This window comes from Notolepis coatsorum (assembly GCF_963971535.1).
Source record: "Notolepis coatsorum genome assembly, chromosome: 7".
Classification (NCBI taxonomy): Eukaryota; Metazoa; Chordata; class Actinopteri; order Aulopiformes; family Paralepididae; genus Notolepis; species Notolepis coatsorum.
This window is the reverse complement of record NC_140171.1, coordinates 88,120,424-88,134,413: the sequence shown is the minus strand read 5'-3', so window position 1 is coordinate 88,134,413 and position 13,990 is coordinate 88,120,424.

The following is a 13,990-nucleotide window of genomic DNA, read 5'->3' as shown; positions in this document are numbered from 1 at the left end:
TATTCCCAAACCAGGAGGTGATGTTGCCGGTCAAGATGCTCTCTATTGTACATGAGTAGAAGTTCTTAAGGATCTTCTGGCTGACTTGGAACTTCCTTAGGCGCCTGAGGAAGTAGAGGCGTTGTCGTGCCTTCTTCACCACACTGTTAATGTGTATGGTCCATGTCAAGTCCTCGGATATGTGGGCTCCGAGGTACTTGAAGCTGTTGACTCTCTCAACCGGTGCCCCGTCGATGCTGAGGGGGCTGTAGTCCTTGACCCCCGACCTCCTGAAGTCCACAATCATCTCCTTTGTTTTGCTGACGTTCAGGGAGAGGCTGTTTTCCTGGCACCATCCCGCCAGGACCTTGACCTCTTCCAGGTAGGCCCTCTCGTCGTTGGCAGAGATCAGGCCCACCACCACTGTGTCGTCAGCAAATTTGACGATTGTATTGCTACTCCGCTGAGCCACACAGTCGTGTGTGTACAGGGAGTAGAGGAGGGGACTCAGAACACAGCCCTGGGGGGCCCCTATGTTGAGGGTGATGGATGAGGAGGTGCAGTTGCCTGCTCTCACCACCTGGGGTCTGCCAGTCAGGAAGTCCAAGACCCACTGGCAGAGGTCATAGCCCAAGCCCAGGTCCCTGAGCTTGGCTATGAGTATGGAGGGGACTATGGTATTGAATGCCGAGCTGTAGTCGATGAATAGCATTCTCACATAGTTCCCCTGCCTCTTGTCCAGGTGTGATGCTGCTGTGTGCAGCACATGGGATATGGCGTCCTCCGTGGACCTGTTGGGGCGGTATGCAAATTGCAGGGGGTCCATGTTGATGGGGAGGGAGGAGCAGATGTAGCCCTTTACTAGCTTCTCAAAGCACTTCATGGCTATGGAGGTGAGAGCTACAGGGCGGTAGTCGTTGAGGCAAGCAGGCTTGGATTTTTTGGGTACAGGGATAATAGTGGACTTCTTCAGGCAGGTGGGGATGACAGCCTGTTCTAAGGACAGGTTAAATATGTCAGTGAATACTGGGGCCAGTTGGTCGGCACAGACTTTTAGGACGCGGCCGGGGATGCCGTCCGGACCTGCTGCCTTCCTGATATTCACTTTTTTAAAGGTCCGCCTCACCTCATGCTCTGTTACCCTGAACACTGCGCCTCCATCAGCAGCCGACCCCCCCCCCCCCATTGCCGAGGCTTGTGAGCTGGTGTTGTTATTACCAGCATCAAACCTCGCATAGAAGGTATTGAGGTCGTTTGCTAAGGAGATGTCACTGTTCAGTTTGAGGGAGGCGCCTTTGTAGTCTGTCATCGTTTTGAGCCCCTGCCACATAGCTCTAGAGTCAGCTTGTTCAAACTGGAGTTCAATTTTATCCCTGTAGCGCCGTTTGGCCTCTGACACTGTCCTCCTTACGTTGTGTCGCGCCACCTTGTGGTCATTCATGTTGCCTGCCACTAGGCCGTCATTGTATGCTTTGGTGCGCTCTCTCAGAGCTTCACGGACGGATTTGTCTACCCAGGGTTTTTGATTTGGGTAAACTTTCATTTTGGTAGTGGGGATTGTTTCTTTCACCCTAGTACAGACATAGTCCAGCACTGTCTCCGTGTAGGCATTAATGTTATCTGTGTCGCGGAACACAATCCAGTCTGTGTTGTGAAACACTGACCGGATCGTATCCTCTGACGTCACATCCCATTTCTGCACCTCTCGCGAGACTACGGGAGTACTTTTAATTCTTTGTCTGTACTTTGGTGTAAGGAAAATGGATGCGTGATCTGACTTGCCAAAGCCACTATCAGAATGAGCCTTGTAGCCACCTTTAAATTGCGTGTAACAGTGATCTAGGATGTTACCGCCTCTGGTGTTGCAAGTCACATGCTGGTAGAAATCAGGCAATACCTTTCTCAGATTGGCGCTATTGAAATCTCCCAGTACTAAAATGGCGGCGTTAACGTTCGTCGCTTGTATACTATTTACCTCGTCGTGGAGTCTGGAGAGCGCTGCGTTGTTGTTGGCTTGCGGTGGAATATACACTCCGACCAGGACGATCGCCGTTAACTCCCTCGGGAGGAAGAAAGGACGACACTTGATGGTTATATATTCCAGTTCTGGGGAGCAGTGGTTGGATAATTCCTTCACGTTCGTTGGATCACTCCAATTTTTGTTAAACATGAAGGCAATACCTCCACCACGTTGTTTACCGGACTCTGATTGTGTCCGATCCTTCCTATGGATAAAGAAGTGATCCGCTGGTTGAATCGCGTGATCTGGAACCTCCGGTGTTAGCCATGTTTCGGTGAAGCAAAGGACATTGCAGTGGTAGTAGTGGTAGTGGTGGTGTTGTTGGTGGTGGTGTTGGTGGTGGTAGTGGTGGTGTTGTTGGTAGTGATGGTGATGATGTTGTTGGTGGTGGTGATGATGGTGGTGGTGTTGGTGGTGTTGGTGATGATGTTGTTGGTGTTGTTGTTGGTAGTGGTGGTGTTGGTGGTGGTGATGATGGTGGTGTTGTTGGTGTTGTTGTTGGTAGTGGTAGTGGTGGTGGTGGTGGTGGTGTTGGTGGTGTTGGTGTTGGTAGTGGTGGTGTTGGTGGTGGTGTTGGTGTTGGTGTTGGTAGTGGTGGTGGTGGTGTTGGTGGTGGTGTTGTTGGTGGTGGTGGTCTTGGTGGTGGTGGTCTTGGTGGTGGTAGTGTTTGTGTTGGTGGTGGTGGTGGTGTTGGTGGTGGTAGTGTTTGTGTTGGTGGTGTTGGTGGTGATGTTGGTGTTGATGGTGTTGGTGATAGTGGTGTTGGTGTTGGTATTGGTGATGGTGTTGCTGTTGGTGGTGGTGGTGTTGGTGGTGGTGATGGTGGTGGTGTTGGTGGTGGTGGTGTTGGTGTTGGTGATGATGGTGGTGTTGGTGGTGGTATTGGTGTTGGTGGTGGTGGTGGTATTGGTGGTGGTGTTGGTGGTGGTATTGGTGTTGGTGGTGGTGGTGGTATTGGTGGTGGTGTTGGTGGTGTTGGTGGTGTTGGTGTTGGTGGTGGTGTTGGTGGTGGTGTTGGTGGTGGTGGTGTTGGTGGTAGTGGTGTTGGTGGTGGTGTTGGTGGTGGTGTTGGTGGTGGTGGTGGTGTTGGTGGTGGTGTTGGTGATGGTGTTGGTGGTGGTGGTGTTGGTGGTAGTGGTGTTGGTGTTGGTAGGGCTACTGCTCCTTCCCCTCTCAGGTTAGCACAGATGCCACGGACACGTTCACTGCTGCCCACACAGCACGCGGTGAGGAGAAGCCACGGACACGTTCACTGCTGCCCACACAGCACGCAGTGAGGAGAAGCCACGGACACGTTCACTGCTGCCCACACAGCGTGCGGCGAAGAGAAGCCACGGACACGTTCACTGCTGCCCACACAGCGTGCGGCGAGGAGAAGCCACGGACACGTTCACTGCTGCCCACACAGCGTGCGGCGAGGAGAAGCCACGGACACGTTCACTACTGCCCACACGGCGTGCGGCGTCGCGAGGAGAAGCCACGGACACGTTCACTGCTGCCCACACAGCGCGCGGCGTCGCGAGGAGAAGCCACGGACACGTTCACTGCTGCCCACACAGCGCGCGGCGTCGCGAGGAGAAGCCACGGACACGTTCACTGCTGCCCACCCAGCGTGCGGCGAGGAGAAGCCACGGACACGTTCACTGCTGCCCACACAGCGTGCGGCGAGGAGAAGCCACGGACACGTTCACTGCTGCCCACACAGCGTGCGGCGAGGAGAAGCCACGGACACGTTCACTGCTGCCCACACAGCGTGCGGCGTCGCGAGTAGAAGCCACGGACACGTTCACTGCTGCCCACACAGCGCGCGGCGTCGCGAGGAGAAGCCACGGACACGTTCACTGCTGCCCACCCAGCGTGCGGCGAGGAGAAGCCACGGACACATTCACTGCTGCCCACACAGCGTGAGGCGTCGCGAGGAGAAGCCACGGACACATTCACTGCTGCCCACACAGCGTGCGGCGTCGCGAGGAGAAGCCACGGACACGTTCACTGCTGCCCACACAGCGCGCGGCGTCGCGAGGAGAAGCCACGGACACGTTCACTGCTGCCCACACAGCGCGCGGCGTCGCGAGGAGAAGCCACGGACACGTTCACTGCTGCCCACCCAGCGTGCGGCGAGGAGAAGGTTACATGATCCTATCAACAGCTCTGAAGTCCCCTTCACCACCCACGTCCCACCCCGTCCCAGTCCCAGTGTTACAGACCAGCGGGTTATAAATAAAATGTCACCAAAGATAACGTCCATGATGCTGTTCTGTCCTCGGGACAGGAGAGAGGTTTTACCACTCGAATGCTGTCAAGTCACAGCGGTTTATTAATACTTCATTAATACTTCATTAACTTCAAGTAATATCACAACAGAGAAAAACAGCAAACATCAGCCCAATCTCACTTAGAATTATGTCAATAAAGTACTTATCGACCATATGAAAATGGTACATATTGTACGTTATGTTACAGCCATAAGTAAAGTATTGTAACTGAGAGATTTGAACTCATGATCTCGTGCTCCCCAGGCAGCTGGGGATCACGGTGGGTGTCTTGGTCTAGTGGTGAGAGCTCTCTCCTGTGACCACAAGCATTGTTAGTTTGACTCCCTGTCACACTGTTTGTTTTGGACTGTCGCAGATACAAAATGTAAATATATTACTTATGGCCATAACATAACGTACATTATGTACCTTCTTTCCTGTGGTCGATTAGTCTATCAATTACTAAGCATCCTTGGTAAATACAGAGAAGACAGGTTTTACTTTTTGTGAATTTACATTTTTCATAATTTAAGTTGCCTTTAAATGCTTCTTGGAATATGTCACATTGTAATGACGCCACAAGCCCCAACTCTTTAACTCAAACCGAATTAATATATACAAAGACATGTTTATAGTTTTGGGTTATAGGTTTGGGTTAGCCTAAGTGTGAGATTGTGGGCAGACTGAATGGGCTTTATTTTAGTTTTGGTGGAGTGTTCCTTTAACCTCCAATTGCAGTAACACAAAAGGAGTAGATGAGGCTTGAGAGTTGAGAGCAAGTGTGTACTATCTCAGGGCCGTCCCAGGCATAGGAAAAATAGGCGAGGGCCTATGGCGGCTCGGGTGTGCATATTCTTTATTAATACAATATATATATATATAGAATTAAATCCCTATTTGTTGCCTGTCGATATCCGTTTCAGGCAACAAAATCCGAGTTACATGCCGATATGTGAGGCATGTGCCAAAGTACATGGCAGACTTTTCTTTTTTTCGAATACCACCGCGACTCCTGAGGCTCTACTTCCGTCAATCATTTGGCGATCTCGAAAATTATTGGACAGGGTTGTAACCAATGAGTCTGGCTTTCCAATGATACCCGACGTGGGAATGAGCGAATCAGGGATCTAGGTGAAAGGTCACGAGCGCAAACAGGAAGAGATATTTCCGCGGAATACATTGGAGTCAATGAGGAAATCGTTATCTGCAGCCTTTTATTTTTTCTCACTTTTGTATGGTGTTTTTTCAGCCTATCAATTTTTTTTGGAAATACTACTTCTGGACTACTAACTACTACAGAAAAACGTGAGTAACACATTTTTTCTACAACTTAAGTTCAGACCTATGTTACTCTAATTCATTATCACTAAAAGTGAATTTTATCAGAAACTTCAGAATGTCATCTTTCAAAATAAACCAAGCTCATGCATGTGCTATAAGTATAAAGTATAGTATTTAGATATATATAGATTCCACTTTTGGGGGCGCCAGTTAAGAGGTTAACATTTAATTGACTACAAATGCGTTAGAACACGTTCAGAGTCATTCAGAATCATCTACTTCACAAGTCGACTGACTAACTTCTCATACGTAGCGTCAATGCGTTTGCCAGATGAAGCTCAGGCCCCGTTTAGACGGAAACGCTAGCAGGTGAATCCGCAAAAATATTTTTGCTGATGTGCCTTTCGTTTATATACGGAAACGGCGTTTTTACGGGGTGAAACCGCAAAAAAGTGAGACTACCTTCCAGGGTGGAATTCCTAGAAACGCAAAAGCTTTGCGATCTCGTCTAAACTATCAAAACGTATAAATCTGTTAAAACGATGACGAAAAGGTTGTCACGGCTCTGGTCGCGCGTACTGCTTACGTCACAGGTAGCAGGTATGCGCCAGTAGCCGAGACGTAAACAAAGCAAGTATGTCTGACTTATATCAACGGAGATCACCTGAAGGCTACATTGGCAGTACTTTTAACCCTTTCACTGCCACACAACAGAAGGTTAACCCTTACTATCACACAACCGGCTGTCGTGTGGCAGTGAAACGGTTAAATACACAAGAATCTGTCCCGCGGCGTGACTGGACCCTCTGTCTGTGAGTGACTCTGCTTTGGTGCAATCACATTCCCCATCCACAGTCTGCGAATCAGAGGCAGAGTAGGGCGGGTCTTCACAGCACGTCATGTGACATATGCGCCAATCGTGTGACAGCGGGTCTCCGTCGTTACAGCGTCATCTGCACGGAGAATTCCACTCCAAAACGCTCGTCTAAACGTAAAATTAAAAGTGAAACCGCAAGATGACTTTTGCGGTTTCTGTTCACAAAACGCTCGTCTAAACGGGGCCTCAGTGTCCATCGACTTCTATGAGGCTGCATAGAACAGTTGTTCCAAATTGCTAGCTCATTTACATTGCTAATTTCTTACACTGTAAATAAAACACATACACATACACATTGAAAAGGAACAGAGGGCAATTTACGTATAAATAAATTGACAAATGTTATGACGTAGGCTGCCAGATATGTCTAACTAAGTGTGGTTTGTGTTTTTGTATGTGAGTTGGTGTGATATTCTGATAAGGGGGACAGTGTTGGAGGAATCAGGTTGTGAGTTATGCATCTTTAGTGTGAAGGAGATGCAGGAGCTTGCAAAGCAGATCCCCAGACTGGAAGAGTGAGCTCTACTTGAAGAGTGGGACACCTACACAGAGAGGGTCAAGATCCCAGACCTAAGGGGCAGTGACAGTGTGCAGTACATAAAATATTCCTTTGTTTTTAATTAACAATGTGCAGTACATTCAATAATTACTAATTACTAATAATTATTTGTACAAAATTTTACCATGGTCATGTCAGATTATTTTATCAGGTCAACAAGAAGAGGAGGGTGAAATGCTCTGAGGCAGGATGTGACCTCTGCAACTCTGCAAACGTCTAGTCCAGACCTTCTGATTGTAATATTTTGTTTAAATAAAATATATATCTTTTTGTTAATTGGAGTTTCATTTACTCATGGGGACTCATTTATTAAAGGGGACATGTTTTGCTATTCCTTTCACTATTTAAGTACTCCAGCCGGAGGGGTCCCGGGTCATCACGCAGCAGAGGGCGGATCCCAGGTCCTGGTTGGCCCGCTCCGACTGGCCGTTGGTCTGTGGGTGGTACCCGGAGGAGAGACTGACCGTGGCCCCCAGGGCCCGGCAGAAGGCCTTCCAGACTTGGGAGACTAATTGAGGGCCCCTGTCGGAGACGATGTCCACCGGGATCCCGTGGAGGCGGAAGACGTGGAGCACCATCAGGTCCGAGGTCTCTGAAGCAGAGGGGAGTTTGGGGAGAGCAACAAAGTGCACAGCCTTCGAAAAACGGTCAACAATAGTGAGAATAACTGTGTTACCGTGTGAGGGAGGAAGGCCGGTGACGAAGTCCAGGGCGACGTGCGACCAGGGCCGACCGGGAACAGGGAGCGGATGGAGGAGGCCGGCGGGTGGTCGGTGGGAAGCCTTTCCATGAGCACAGACGGTGCATGCAAGGACGAAAGCGCGGGTGTCCTCCCTCATGGAGACCCACCAGAAGTGCCGCTTCAGCAGGGACAGGGTGCGGTCGATCCCAGGATGACAGGCGAACCGGGAAGCGTGAACCCACTGGAGCATGATTATGATAAATTGAAAATGGGGGACCCTGATGTAAACAAGACGAAAGTCTTTCTCTGGTCTGCATCCCCTTAACAATTGTATGTATTGAGCTGTACTGTACTGTACCTGTAACTGAGGGGTACAATTCCCTGACTGTATTACTAGATATGATACTTACTACCACTACCTTTGTACTTAATATTCGGCCACCCAGTACTCGGCATAAATATATTATGATGAACACTGTCACGTAGATGAAACGGATCCAACACAAATGTACGAATTAGAAATAGGTCTTTATTTCTACACAGCGATGGTGTGTAGAGCAAGCACTTAATCAAATCAATCACATTTATGAATGGGAATTAGTATGCACTTTTATGGCAAGAGTATTCGTCGGTATATCAATAGAGAATGTCCAATCTCTGAAGGCGCAGGTGGTACATATACGACCTGGAATAGTTTAAGGAATAACAGCAATGATACTTTAATGATTATAGACTGGATACACTAGGGGGGGTTAATCCGGTCGCTTGTAAGCCGACAGGAGTAGGAAGGGGGGGGGGGTAGAATCCGGCTGCCTCATCCGGCCAAGGGTATCCCAGGTGAACCCACTGTAGTGCCGTTCAATGCGCCGGCGATCCTTGGACCACAGATGAAAGCAGATGGACTCTTTGTGGGCCGGCGTCCTCCGGTCCACGGAGGAGAGACGTGAAGCGACCTCGTCTTGCAGAGCGTCTCCTCACCTTGCGTCCTCTCCAGGGGGGGGGGTTCCAACACACGGCAGTGTCGGGGGTCTTTATCCATGGAATAATCAACGTATACAAAGCATAATCCGTGCCTGGGAAGGCGGGCTGTCGTCGGTAGAATAATCCGGTATACAGGTCCACTCGCTCGTCGGCTCTGGGGCTCCTCGGGTGCAGCTTCACGTGGGGTCAACCACCCTGGATAAGGAGCCAGTTCTCTGCCCGAAACGATGGGGTGCTGACTACGGTAGTATTCTCACCGCACGAAGCACTATATATTAACAGACTATTATTAGCTTAATAGACTACGTCCAACTCGACGATATAGTGCCAAATATGACTATTCAAATATTAATATACACGATGTCTCAATACCGATGGTAAGCCGAACTTGGCCTTACTCCCACACGTGGCGTCGCGGGGAGGCTTTACGTCTGTGACTCTATTGGAGGGTAAGAAACTGGACTGAAAAGGAAGTCCTACTTTAGTAGCGCAGTATATATACGCACTATGAACAAATAGTCCCATTAGTGGTGCGGTAGCCAGATTCCTACGCGGAACTAGGACTTGTTCGTACATGTTGAGCGGTACGTTTGAACTGGGTCTGAGGGGTATGGCAGCCTGGCACCAAGGTCTCGACCAATAGTAGAATGGAGACTATTATGGGATGTTCAGTAGGCTAGAATGGATATTCAATGCATATTGTACAAGGAATATACAAGGGATATCAGGGAATATTAGAGAATATACAAATACAATTAAATATATATATATAATAAATATATATATTCGGTTTAATCTGGCCCTTCACAACAGCCACCCCCTGATTGGTCCCAGACCTAATCAGTTAAACAGAGACAGATTAATCGCGTTGTCTATTTACACATAAGGGTTTGCTGTAGGGGTCAGTCAACTTCACAAAGTCATAGGGTTATAGGGTCATGGTCATCATCGATTGTGTCTGGGAGTCGGGGCAGTTCTATGAGCCTCGCCACGGGACGGGTGTAAGTGCGACCCTGGACAAGCACTTCAGCTGCTCGGACCTTGCCGTCGGCACCGGTGATCACTTTGCTTACGCGGCCGGCCGGCCACATAGCTCTGGGCAGTGATTGATCAATAATCATGATGACTGTTCCTTCTGTCAAATTGTCTCTCTCCTTTACCCACTTCTGGCGGGTCTGTAGAGACGGTAGGTAGTGCAGTAGGAAACTGCTCCAAAACTTGTCGGCTAATACTTGGCTGTACCTCCACATTCGTCGGCCGTTCGCTTCTTCAGGCCGGTACATTGTCTGGGGTAATGCAGGATCTAGCCGCCCCATCAGGAGTGTGTTGGGGGTAACTGGGTCGATATCCGCCACATCACTGGAGACATATCCGAGGGGCTTCGAGTTAAGTACTCCCTCAATCTCCGTGAGGACTGTCATTAGGACTTCTTCCGCCACAGTCTGGGCCCCAAGTACTGCGTACAGGGCTGTCTTTATGGAGCGCACTTCTCGTTCCCAAGTGCCACCGAAGTGGGGTGCGTTTGGGGGGTTGAATTGGAAATCAACCTGTGCTGGAGCGAGGTGGGCCTTAAGTTCTGGGCCCATAGCTTGGAAGCTCTCTCTCAGCTCTCTTTCGCCGCCTTTGAAGTTTGTCCCATGATCGGACAATAGGGTAGACGGTCTTCCTTTCCGTGATGTGAATCTACGGAAGGCCATAAGGAATGAGTCTGTGCTCATGGTCGGGAGAAGCTCGATGTGTATCGCTCTGGTGGTCATGCATTTGAATACAATACCCCACCACTTCTCGGTTCCTCTTCCTTTCTTTATGTGCAGCGGGCCAAAGCAGTCCATACCCGTTGAGTGGAATGGCTTGTCACCGATTCGGAGGCGACATGGAGGAAGGTCAGCCATCCTTGGTATGCTGGGCTGCGCGCGCCACTTGCGGCCGTCTAGACATGTTCGCTGGAAGCGTCGTACCGCCTCTCTTCCTTGTAGGATCCAGTAACGACGTCTGATTTCCGCGAAGACTCTTTCTGCTCCTGCGTGATGTACATCCTCATCGTATTTCTTTATAATCAGCTCTGTGACCTTGTGTCGGCTGTTCAATACGATCGGGTATTTAATGTCATCCGGTAGATTGGGGGCTCTGCGTAGGCGACCACCCACTCTGATGAGGGTATGAGCGTCGCTCTCGGGGGCCAGATGAATTAATCTGCTGTCGGATGGGACGGGCTTTCCTCCCTGTAGACAGGCCAATTCATCGGGGAACGAGTCTCTCTGGGCTCGCTGCAGTAGAAGCAATTCTGCTTCCTCGTAGTTAGCTGCTGACATATCAGCGGGGGACTTGCACTCCGGGTGGTACCGCAGGAATGTTCTTTGTTGTGCACTCTCTATGGACGTGCAATCGTCTATGTTAGGGTCGGTGGAGGCTACGGTGCTCAATCCACAGAACACAGACTTCTTATTCTCAGCCTCCTCCTGACTGGCTTCCCTCGGGATAGGCGTGGGCCACTCTCCTTCCGGGAGCTTTAGGAATGCTGGGCCGTCACTGTAGACATTGCGACGGGTGAGGTCATCCAGGGGCATTCCCCGGGTGATGACGTCAGCTGGGTTCTGTTTTGTATCAACGTAGCGCCACTCTGTTTCTCCGGTTAACTCTTCGGTTAAGTCTTGAATCTCGGTGACTCTGACTCCCACGAAGACTTTGTACTTGCATGAGTCCGATTTGATCCAGGCGAGTACTGTCGTGGAATCTGACCACAGGATTGTTCTAGACACCGGTATGGTGAGCTCACGTTGGATGAGCGTGGCTAGGTGCGCTCCGGCTAGGGCTGCGCAGAGCTCTAGACGTGGGATAGATTGTTGCTTGCGTGGGGCTATTCTCGAGCGGGCGAGGACAAATGCTGTGTAGATCTCTCCCCCCCTTTCTTGGGCCCGCAAGTAGGCTACTGATCCGTATGCGACCTCTGAGGCGTCACTGAAGACGTGTAAGTCCATTTTACATGTCTCTGGCCTCACCGTGGGTGGGAAGTAGCTTCGGCGCATATTAACGCCTGGGAGTGAGTGGAGCTCCATCTCCCACTCTCTCCAGGTGGATGCAAGGTGTGCGGGAATGGGGTCGTCCCAGCCCTGGTCCTTGTCCCACAATGCTCGTACAATCATTTTTGCCCTGGTGGTGTACGGTAGAATACATCCTAGCGGGTCATATTGTCGGGCGAGTGTTGTGTACACACTCCGTCTGGTGGTCGGCGCCGCCGCCGGCCTTCCCTGCTCCGTAGTTAGGGGCTTGTGTCTGTAGTGAAGCGAATCTGTTTTGAATCGCCACACCAATCCCAGGGTCATCTCCTGGGCTTCTCCCGGGATTGTAGCCATCCAGGTCTCGCTGCTGGCTGCCTTGTCCTCGGAGGAGAGGCTGCGCAGTACTTGCGGACCGCTGCTGGCCCACTGCTTGAGATCAAAGCCGCCTTTGATCAATGAGGCGCAGAGTTTAATCAGGAGAGCCTCGGCTTCTTCCTGGGTTGAAAGGTTTTGTAGACAGTTGTCTACGTAGAAGCTGTTCTTTACGCTGTGTCGGACCTCTTCGTCCGCTGCTGGGTCCTCTGCTACATGTTTCTGTAGTGCAAATGTAGCACAGCAGGGGCTGCACGTCGTTCCGAAGGGGAGGACTTCCCATTGGTAGATGGCTGGGTGCTCATCTCCTGGCTTCTCTCTCCATAGGAACCGTAACAGGGGCTTGTCCTCCTCTACTAATCTCACATGCAGGAACATTCCTTTAATGTCCCCGCTGATGGCCACCTTTTCCTGGCGGAAGCGGAGTAGAACGCCGAGTAGGGAGGGGCCGAGTGTGGGACCGGGCAGTAACTCTTTATTCAGATTTTGGGATCCGATCTGGTAGCTGCAGTTGAATACTATGCGGTCTTTACCGTTGTGATGGACCTTGTGGTGAGGCACGTACCACGATTCAGTGGTCTGGTCAGCCTCCTTAATGTCCATCTTTGTGACGTGTCCCGCTGTGATGAGCTTCTCAATCTCAGCGCGGTATACACTCTCTTGGGCGGGGTTCTTGGCTAAGCGCCGCTCCGTGTTCAGCAGGTACCGTTCTGTGGCGTCTGTCTTGGCGTGGAAAGTAGGCATTCCTTCTCGCCGCAGGAGTGGCGTGGCGTATCTCAACACGCCGTTGACCGGGACTCTCTTGGTCCCTGTCTCGAGGAGGTGAATGGCGTAAATGTCATCTTTAGAGCGAATGTCTTTCTTTCCGTTCTTAAAGGGCATTTGTTCCAAGGTCCATAGCCGCTCTACGTGTTGCAGGAGTGCGGTTTCTCCCTCTGTGACTCGGGAGTGGAGACATCTAGTGGCTGTACTTCGGTTGAGAGATTTGGCGAGCGGGCCTTGGAGAGTCCATCCCAAACGGGTCTCGACTGCTGCAGGACAGCCTCGGGGTCCGGTATGAACCCGGTCTATCGGGACAATGAGGTCTGCATGGTCGGAGCCTATCAACAGGGTCGGCATAGCATTGTCTATGAGCGGGATCGGTAACTTGCGCAGATGTGCATATTTCTCCATCAGCTTGGCGACGGGGTATGTGTACCGCGACAGTCCTATTTCTTGGCTGGTGAAAGCGTCTGTAATCTGGTACCGTCGCTCAGGCTGGCCGCTTGCTGCGATAGAGAATGAGACATTCTCGCCCTTTATCGTCTTCAAATCTCGTCTTATTGTCCGAATTGTCATTTGGGTTTCGCTTCCCCGCAGCCCTAGCTGGGCCGCAGCGGAGGCGAGCAGAAGGGTCTTCTCGGACCCGTCATCGAGGACGGCGTAAGTGTCCAGGACTTTATTCTGGTAGCTTAGTGTCACACGCACTACTTTTAGGAGTACTCGGGCTCCACTGCTGCTGGCGGGATCGATGTACATGACGCTCGCTTTGCTGCTGGATGGTGCGGGTGAAGGGCGCCGTCTGTTACTGTCGTGAAGTATGTCCAGATGGGCTCCATCGCACTTGGTGCACCTTTTCTTTAAGCGGCATTCGGCTGCCATGTGTGAGCGCGCACAGCGAAAACAGCGCTTGTTGGACTTTATCCATTGACTTGCTTCCTCCGCGTTCAGCTTGGGGAAGGAGTCACATTGCGCTAGCCAGTGTTCTTTCTCACAGTAGGGGCACACTATCTTCCACTTCTCCGTTCTGGAGGGGGTACTGTGGCTCCTGCTGCTCGGTACTGACTCCGATTGGTGCATCACAGTCACCGATCTTCTTCCATCATTTAGTCGTCTGGTTCCTTCTCTGGAGCCAGGGGTGCTCCGTCCGAATGTATCTAGCCGTAGGCTGCTGACTTCTCTCGCCAGGAAGTCTGCTAGATCGAGGAGGTTCGGTTCGGGGCCAT